The sequence below is a fragment of the Zonotrichia albicollis genome, chromosome 3 (genome assembly GCF_047830755.1).
Source record: "Zonotrichia albicollis isolate bZonAlb1 chromosome 3, bZonAlb1.hap1, whole genome shotgun sequence".
In the NCBI taxonomy this organism is placed as follows: domain Eukaryota; kingdom Metazoa; phylum Chordata; class Aves; order Passeriformes; family Passerellidae; genus Zonotrichia; species Zonotrichia albicollis.
This window is the reverse complement of record NC_133821.1, coordinates 117678988-117688266: the sequence shown is the minus strand read 5'-3', so window position 1 is coordinate 117688266 and position 9279 is coordinate 117678988. Positions and strand designations below refer to the sequence as shown.

Genomic DNA, 9279 nt, shown 5'->3' with positions numbered 1-9279 from the left:
ACAATCACCTTTTTGTTTTTCAGGAAGAGAAAGAACAATTTAGGCTGAAGTCTTCATGGTCTTCAAGAGTTTTAACTTTATTTGAGCAGTTTGTGTTTTGTTGGTATGGCTTCATATTGAGGTAACTTGTTTACTAATTTACTGAATATTTTAATTGAAATAATGAAGTATGCAAACAGGAGGCTGATCTTAACAGTACAATTATGTTTCTGTCATTCACATTTAAAGCCAGATTTTTTTAAGAGAGGTGGGTTTCATATTTTTAGTCTAAGTTTCTCCTTTCACATTTTTGTAAGCTTCAACTTTTTTGGCCTCAAAAAAGTCCTTGAACTATGCTAAAGTCATAGGTTTTCCAACACAATGACACTGGCTCTTTTTAATGGCTGTATGAGACTATATGACTCGTGAGTAGTACAGATAATTTATTAAAAATGGACAGAACATATATTATCATATGTAATAAATTGGTTAGTCTGAAATCATGCATCCAAGAATTTTAGGAAATGGTATTTACATTCAAAGGGCTATGCTAATATTTTCTGCTGTGGGACTGGATTTGTCCTGCTTTATTATTTCCATCTAAAATTAGGCAGGTTTCCATTACTGCCAGTGGAGAGAGATAGGCACTCCAGCTGACAATTCATCCTTGCTATCTGGGACATGCATAGTAGGATGGGGTGAATCACCTTCTTTAAGTGCCTAGAGGAATACCAGGTGATGATATGGATTACTCACCTGATTTTAGACAGGTAAAGCAAGATAAAGTGAAGTCTGATGCACAGTGTCCAATGTAGTTACTGCAGCTCTCTTCTTTATAGGCACAAAGGGTAAAAGATTTTGTCAGCTGAAGATAATGTATGGTCTGAACTGTTTATCAGTTCCCTGACCTGGGCTGCAATAACCAGCATGTTTCCTGAATTAAGCAGGTGGATGGCATAGCTCCCGTAGTGACTGGAGCCTGGCAGCTCACTGTGATAAAAGCAAGAGCTCTTTTCTGTGCCTACTCTTGTAAAAGAAGGCAAGCAGAGCACAGAGTCTTTGTCCTTCAATGCAAGCAAACAGGAAATCTACTACTGAGTGCCTGAAAGGTACTGGAATCCGCATGCCTCTCTGTAGGTGACAATCACATGTGCCCAAGAAATTAGCATCTGTTAAAAGGTTCCTTGTGCAGGAATACTTTTAACGCGTTGTAAAATTGAAATTTACTGGTGATTTTATACTCTGAATGCACTGTAAATCTCTGGAATAATAGAATGAAGGGTAAATATTTTTTCCCTCTGGAAAGAAAATGAACTCACAAGAAAGTAAATATCTTAAAAATTAAGACTGGGAGTATTTGTGGTTTTTGCCTTTCTAGACGTTGGTGAATGATTTCCTAACTGTAGATTTCATATTAATGTTAAAACATTTAAGAAAAAAAAATCATAGTATTTTGTGGACCATTACAATTTCCTTATTTTTTTTTCTTTTATGATAGAAAAATATTTTCTAGGGCCAAAGAACTTAAAAAGGTTTTTCCAGAAGCAAGTCAAATGGTGAGTATCCCTTTCTCTACTTTGTTTCTTTGGTTGATTTTGGTTTAGTTTCTGTTTTCGTTTAAAACTTTTCCTTCTAATTTACTGATTGCCTTATTGCAAGCATACTGGAGCAAACATAGATTTCAGTTATAAGCTACCATTCTTTTGCAATAAGCTGCAGTGTTACTTTATAAAGCCTCAAGAGATACTGAGTGCAGGTTCTGTTTCTGGCACTGCCAGTTTTTGGTGGCTAGAAAATGTGCTTTCAAGTGTAATTGTAATAAAATGAGAAATACATGATATCAGGGTGAATTTGAAAATTTTGATCAGTGTGTGACTATTACAAGTTTCTGAAATCTCTTCTTACACCTTCTGCTTTTTGAATTCCATACTGCTTGACCAAAACAGATTTAGTGCAGAGATTAAACCATAGAGTAGGCATAGGACCCTGTACAACTTATGCACAACTTACATTAATTCTTTATTTCTTTGTTTGCAGCATGCTTATATTTGATTTACAGACGGATAAGGAAAACTCTCAAGTAAGTAAATACCTTTTGATTTTTCATGAAGGTTATTATTGCCTTCTTGTGTAGTATGTTGGAAATATAGAGAAAATGAAACAAGTTTACAATTTGCTGATTTGTTGAAAAATCTGTTTACTCGTCTCCATTAAAAAAAAAAGAAAAAAAAAAATGTCCTTCTATCTCTTAGGAACCAATAAAGGAATCCATCCTCCTAGAACTGAAAAAATTAATGGAAAATACCAGTATAGAAATGAATACATTATAAAAAGAGAGACAAATGTAAGGAAAGAAAATAAATACATAAAGGTTTATTTTTGGAGAGGAATAGGTGGAAAATTGAGGGGAGTAACAAAAAATGTATTGTCTTCATACTTACACTGCACAGTGATACAAAGTAAAACATTTAGTAGGACAAAATGGTAATTTTGTAAAAAAGTCCCCAACAAAACCAAAACATCCAATTGACTATTTGTCTTCAGTAATTATTACTGCATCCTTGTAGAAGTATTCTGTATCCTAAGTGACTATATTCTAATTCAACTAATCTGGTTTAAGAAATATTTTGTCCAAAGAAGAGCTTAATATAATCTTGTAGCTATGTTCAAATTTTTATAATTTAAGCAGTTTTCTGCCTATTGAGAAAACCCCAGTTCTTTTACCTATTGCTCTCCTCTATAAGTTTTTAGGTGGTATTTCCTGTCAGTAGCAGCTTCAAGGATTATCTTCATGAAATCTTTAAATGTTGTTTAGGTTTTGAATAGTTTAAACCTAGGAATCAGTCATACAAGTGTAGATGAAAGAATGAGTTGGATGAGGCTTTTATAAACGCACACGTGAACACGTGCACGCATGCAAAATCTGGTTCTGTGAACTGGGTGGGTTCAGGTCACCAGCGAAATACTGAGGTCAAAAGAGTTAAACCATTTCTTCCATTTTCTTTAGCCCAAGTTGCTCCAGACATCTGTACATTGTTTTCAGTATATAACTCATCAAGCTTGTGCTCACTTTTCAAATTAGGGAAAATACTCTTTTTCTAGACTCAATAGGAGAACATGGACAGTGCAACCTAACATCCCTTCCTCACCTCCTTAACAGTACACACAATCAGGACTATCAATTATTGATTCGTTTGATAACCAGAAGAACCAAAATTCAAAAGAAATACTGATTGGATTTTATTGATTAGTTTAACAGGGTTTTTTGTTTCTCCTCAAATTTAATATTTTTAGTGCAGTGATTGATTCAGGATTGATGATAACTTCAGTCAGCCCCTTGAAGGTTTTAACAGTTTTAGAAAAAGATGAATGCTGAAACAAACGGCAGTATTTTTACAGGGTTAATAGTAGAATATTGAAGCTTGTCTTATTTTCTTCCTCTCTTCTCTCCCTCCCCCCCCCCAAAAATTATTAATCTGACTTATTGAACACATATTGCATCTTTATGAATATATAGTATTCCTTCCAAAAATTTTAGTCTAGCTTAACTAGTCCTGTTACAACACCACCCCCTCTAAATCTCCTATAAAAGGATTATACAGAGCTGCCTTGTTTTGTGATACAACAGAGTGAAAAAAATTCTTCAAAGAATTCTTATTTGCTTTCACCTGGGAAACCTATCATAGCTTCTTCAGCTACAATAAATGAATACTAATTTCACTGTCAGCAGGAATTCAGCCTTTCATTATTTAGATAAATTCACCTCTGTATTTCAACTGTAACTCAGTGATGTCAGGAACCGAAAATAATGAAAAGCTGGGTCTTTTACAGACATATGAAAGCAGTATCATATAAGAAGCACAAAGCACTTCTACCTGTGGAGTCTACTAATGGCTTCTAGATGAAATAGGAGCAAATTGGTTATGAAGAATCCAGGTTAAAAGTCTAGAAATTCATAAACTTTCAAATCAGGACAGGGCTGGTATGTAAGTTAATGGGAAAAATGAACAGCCTTTTCTAATTACCACCTCCATTCCAATCCTCTCTGCTTTCTTCATTTTAATCACTTCCTGTATAAAAATACAACTTTTGATCATCTAAGCAAAATGTTTGCCCTCTGATTTTGCTTCTGCTCTCTCTCTTACATAGAACTTGACCATTAGCTGGGTTAATTCCACATGGGTTCTAGTCAAGTATTTAAGCTTTTTTCCTTCCTTCTCAACACACTCATAGATTGCTATTACCAGAGTCTCTGCCCCAACTCTTCAATTTTTCTCTGTGCCAGCCATTTTTTCTTCTACTTCCCTGGTGAAAAGAAAGTTTGACATAAAATAGCAGTCAATTCTGATCAGTGTAAGGGTATCTCTAGGTATTATTTGATTAGTCAGCTTGCTTTAATTCACTCATCTGCACCTTTTTTTTTGGCATATCTTGATTTCAGTTTAAGCTCTATCATCCACAAACAAAACATGTGAAGCACAGCTGCTGGTGCAATCAGGAGTTGTCAAATGCAAGGACAGTTGGCCATACCTCCCTCTGCAAGTCAGGGTTCGCATGAAATACCTTCCTCATTCTCTCCAGGTAGTGAACAGCAGGAACTTGCAATTGAGGACATAGAAATGCTTCACAGAACTTACTCAACCTAACTTTAGTTCTTGAAAACACAGTTTGAGAGAGTGGGAGTGGTTGACTGTATTTCTGCTTGGTTTAGTTCAGTTGGATTTGCTCGTTAAGTAAAGGTAGAGGATTACCTCTACCATAACAACTACAAATGTCATGCAAGACTTACTGAACCACACCAAAATATTATGATCTCTGCCTTCAACAGAGAGCAATCAAGATGAAGAATGAAAAGGAACACAGAGCATCTGGGTGTAATCTCTCTTATTTGACAATAAAACCTCTAAGAGAGACAACTTAATGTTTTAGAGAGTCTACTTAATGTCATCCTCAAGGCATGCCTTTAAAAAGATTCAGTTGTTATAAGATAGCCTAAACAGTGAGTACATGATCATTCAGGTTAAATGGCTGTTTTACTGTCTATTTGAACAGGAGGGGGGAAAATCCAAGTAAAATACATGTTTATGGTGACAAAAAGGCATGGCAAAATAACCAGGATGATATTAGCAACTGCCATATCCCAGGAATGGCCACATCCTCCACCAGCTGTATCACTAAGAGTCAATGCTGATGAACACCATTCTTTTTGTGTACAACATGAATGACAGAATAGAGAGCTTTTTCCTGAGTACAAGCTGGAAAAAAAAACACAAAGCGTCTGCTGTCACTTTTTCTAATGGTTGCCGCTGTCATTTTATGTAGAAGGTTTATCTGGAGGCTACTGTCAAGTGTCAGAATCCTGTTGTGCCAACAGTGCAGAAAAATACAATCAAAAAGATTTATTTCTCCAAGTTCTTCATAAAAATGTCCATATTTCACCCTACCCCACTTAGTCTAAGCACATAATGTCCGAAATTAGCATTTCAAAGTCTGAAGGACCTTACTGTGGCCATGACAAAAGGCAAGTTCTCTTCTTCCTCAGAACAGCATTTTTTCTTTCAGAGCCTGGGCGCCACCTTTCCTTGGTATTTAAACTGACATTATAGATGGGAGGCTTCCATAAGCACATGTCCCAGCCAATTCATGTGCTTTGACTTCATTTAGGTTAGAAGCTGTTCATAAGGACCATTACTACTTCAGTAATGAATGAATATAAGTTTAAAAGCATTGTAATAGGCAAGATTTAAATATTTCTGATGGAAAAAAATGTGTAAGTGCTCCTGATAAAAGATAACATTAAGGCCTCCAGATAAACCTGCTACATAAAATGAAAGTGAGCATATAACTTCTATGTAATTTTCTTAAAAATTTTAGGATCTATCCAGTAACTAAATTATTATAAAACTTAATTTTATTCTGTTGCTTTGAAAATAATATCTTCCTTTTTTTGTTTGGTTTTTTTTTTACCTCAAACAGATCACAGATCTACATGAAGGAGACCTATACATCTAATCCATTAATTTCAGCTTGGTTTCCTAGGATGGCAGATTAGTTGTTTCTGTTTGTTTTCACTTGACTCCTCTGTTCAGAGCCACCACCTTTTGGCAAAGTTGTTATCATATGCTGGATGCGATTGCTGGAAAAGAACTATTTCCTGAAGTCTGCTATAGCTGCTGCTAGGGATGTCAAAAAGGGAAAAATTTTTCCATGCTGCTAGAGAATAAAAGCTGCTAGAATGTACAGTTCTGCCTGGATGACTTACATGGATTTAAATATATTTGAGCTCTGTTCCCTCCCCATGTTGTTGACCGTAATTTCAGGGTTTTTTTCTGCTACAGGATATTTCTACACTGATTGCATAGCATAACGAAAGAATTTTTTCTTAATATCAATTACACAAAGAGTGAAATAGAAGATAACAGGAAATATCCACATGGAAATTACCCTCAACTGAAAAAAATATTTTGTTTTAAAGAACTGACTTACAATTTTGTTAATTATGAAGTCTTTTTATGAATGAGGAGAAACAAAACAAGAACTAATTTTTTTTAATTCTACAAAATTTTAATTGGGTGAGAGCAAAAAAATTAGTTTCAGGCATTTCCTCCAAGTTCTTAGGTCTGGCTTAATCAGTTTCTTTTGGGATAAGACAAAGTATATTAATACTTGCATCCTATAAACACATGCAAAAAGATAATAAAAAGAAAAGGAAAAGAAAAAAATCCCCATCACTTTTTCAATTTCCTGCAGTTAAATTCTTTACAAAAAAACCCCAATGAACATAGTATTGCTTTTCATGTGCCAGTTTGGCCCAAGCTATGTTACACCAGCTGCTTTGCTAAGTCAGGCTCTTAATAGATGGCAAGAAAAATGAGGAAGATTGAAGACAGGTGAGAAGAAAAAGGCAGCAATAGAAATCAACACAGCAGGGAGGAAAGAGCAGAAAACTTCTGTTCACACGTAAGGAAGATCTGCAGATGCAGCCATAAAGATGATGTGGTGGCTGGTCCCGTCACTTATTTTGTCTGCAGAGGACGTCTCAGAAGATCAAGGGGGAAAAAAAAACAAAAAACCAACCATTAAAAAAGAAGAACTGCAGATTTTAACATTCAGACAGTTAAAGCCTACAGTTAAACAGTATAGTGATATATATATACATATATCTCCTCACATGAAGCACATTGTGGTTAATGAATTTTAATTGTATTATAGCTAATACATGTGTTTGTGATCATCTGTCAGATGCCTCAAAACCGGTGACCGAAACAGAAAATTGTTTGATAGCTATCAAGTTGCAATAGCAAGGTAGATGTCACTTGCTGTAAAAACAAGGCAATAAAGCTGAGGGCTCTTCTGAGATTTTATCAAAGTCCCTTCACCTCAAAATTCTAATTTGTGGGAGATTAAGTGCTCCATTGCACTGGATGCATTTGTAAAGCATGGTAAATGGAAATGCTAGTCAATGGTTCATGGTCTAAAATATTCAGAAAAAATACTCTAGGCACCTATAAAGAAAAAGAAGAAGCAAGACAACACATCTTTCCAAATTAGGAACTTCTTTAGCACTCAAACAGATTTAAATCTGAGGAACACAGAAGATATAAAGAGATAAATAATTTAAAGGGACACAGGCAGAACATAACTTTTGGGTTATTTGTCTGATTGATTAATTGATTGATTGACTGATTGTTTGTTGGAGTGTGGGATTTTTTTTGCTCTGCCTCTGAGGATGTTGTGACTAAAAAATACTTACATTAGAATTAATTATTAATGAGCAATACAAACCTAATAAAGAAACTGAAATCAAAGTGTTATTGTGTAGTTTTAGAATCAAATTATGGATCTTAGACCTCTCTACTGTCTACTAAACACAAAAATATCTTACCACCTTGAAAAATTACTATAGAATATTATTATTTTCTGAGTGTCTGTGAGAAAGAAAAATTAAAAAGACATTTTAGTTCCTTAAGAAAAAAGAAGTGTCATATTTTGATGTGGTGTAGGGAGGACATTCCTTCTTGATTTTCTTGGCTTTAATAGCCTACTATATACAGCTAATGAAAACATATTAATTCAGATGCAATGTTCTTCATAGTATTTCCATATTTGTTTTTGCTTTCTCTCTACATAAGGAAAGAATTATATATTAACTCCAGAGAAATAATCCATATATAATTAATTCTTGCACTGAACATCTGTGATTTTGCCACTATTTTTACTCAAGCATAGAGATAATAAGAGTTGGACCAAATTGGTAAAAATAATTTGAATGAAGAACAAGAGAGAGGATGCTAACAAGTCCAAATCTCTTTGTTATTATTTTAATTTGACTCATCGTGTCAGGCCATGCAGCCATGAAATGCTCTTCACCTTCTTTTATTTTTCAGACTGAGCAGTCAAGGTTAATTCAGGAGAGACTGAAGGCATCTGAATCATACTTTTTACAGGACAGCCTCACATCCAAGGATTTTTAGTGGAGGGAGGCAAATACTTTGGGAAAGTATAGTATCTTTCCTGGAATTAAAAATCCAAATCCTTTTATTCAAAATGTGTTTTAGACATCAAAATTCTACTCAGCACTGGCTAAATTCTTTCCTGGTATAAAAAAACACACAAAAAAAACTCCGGCCAAAAGCAAAAGGAAAACAATCCTGCAATTACTTTAGTTCAATGAACCAATTTTGCCCCATGGTGGAATTTTATTCCTTGACTTCACAATATTTACTACTCTTTTTTTTTTTTTTCAGAGAATCCTAAAGCAATTTGCAAACCAAACACATGAAAATTTAATCCCTTCCACTGAAGTGTAACCACTTGGAATGTGCTGATTTATGGTAATGTAGCAGAAGTTATGAAGACTGCAACTGTCTAACTGGAATTGGAGAGTAAACTGATTTACTCAAAATATAATTTAACCAACACACTGGAATTAACAACTCTGTACTTATTAAAAGTGCCACAAGAGCCTTGATTACTATAGTTTATGAGAATATTAATTTTATACTTCATATGAAAGGTTGAAATTCTAGCTAAACTGCTTCCAATTTTTCTTTGAGGATGTTGTTTTCCTAAATTATAACTGTGCCATTAAATTAATTAATTAAAGTTATCATTACTATCATTATTTTATAGACATTGCAGACTAATGAAGTAAAATATTACTGAGATTAGCTCTGTTGGTTAGAGCATGGTGCTGATAATACCAAGGTTGGGGGTTTTATCCCTCTGTGGGCCATTCCCTTAAGAGTTGGACTTGATGATCCGTGTGGGTCACTTGCAACCCAGAATGATCTGTGAAAT

At 34.6% G+C, this 9279-nt stretch overlaps 1 long non-coding RNA gene across 1 annotated transcript; it reads left to right on the top strand.

Annotated features, from left to right (window-relative positions):
• Positions 1-974: 974 nt before the first annotated feature.
• LOC113460135 (uncharacterized) lies at positions 975-9049 on the top strand. The gene is made up of 4 exons (XR_012579866.1): positions 975-1088; positions 1478-1535; positions 2017-2059; positions 8727-9049. It is a non-coding gene; the product is annotated as an uncharacterized LOC113460135 (long non-coding RNA).
• The last annotated feature ends 230 nt before the right edge of the window (positions 9050-9279 follow it).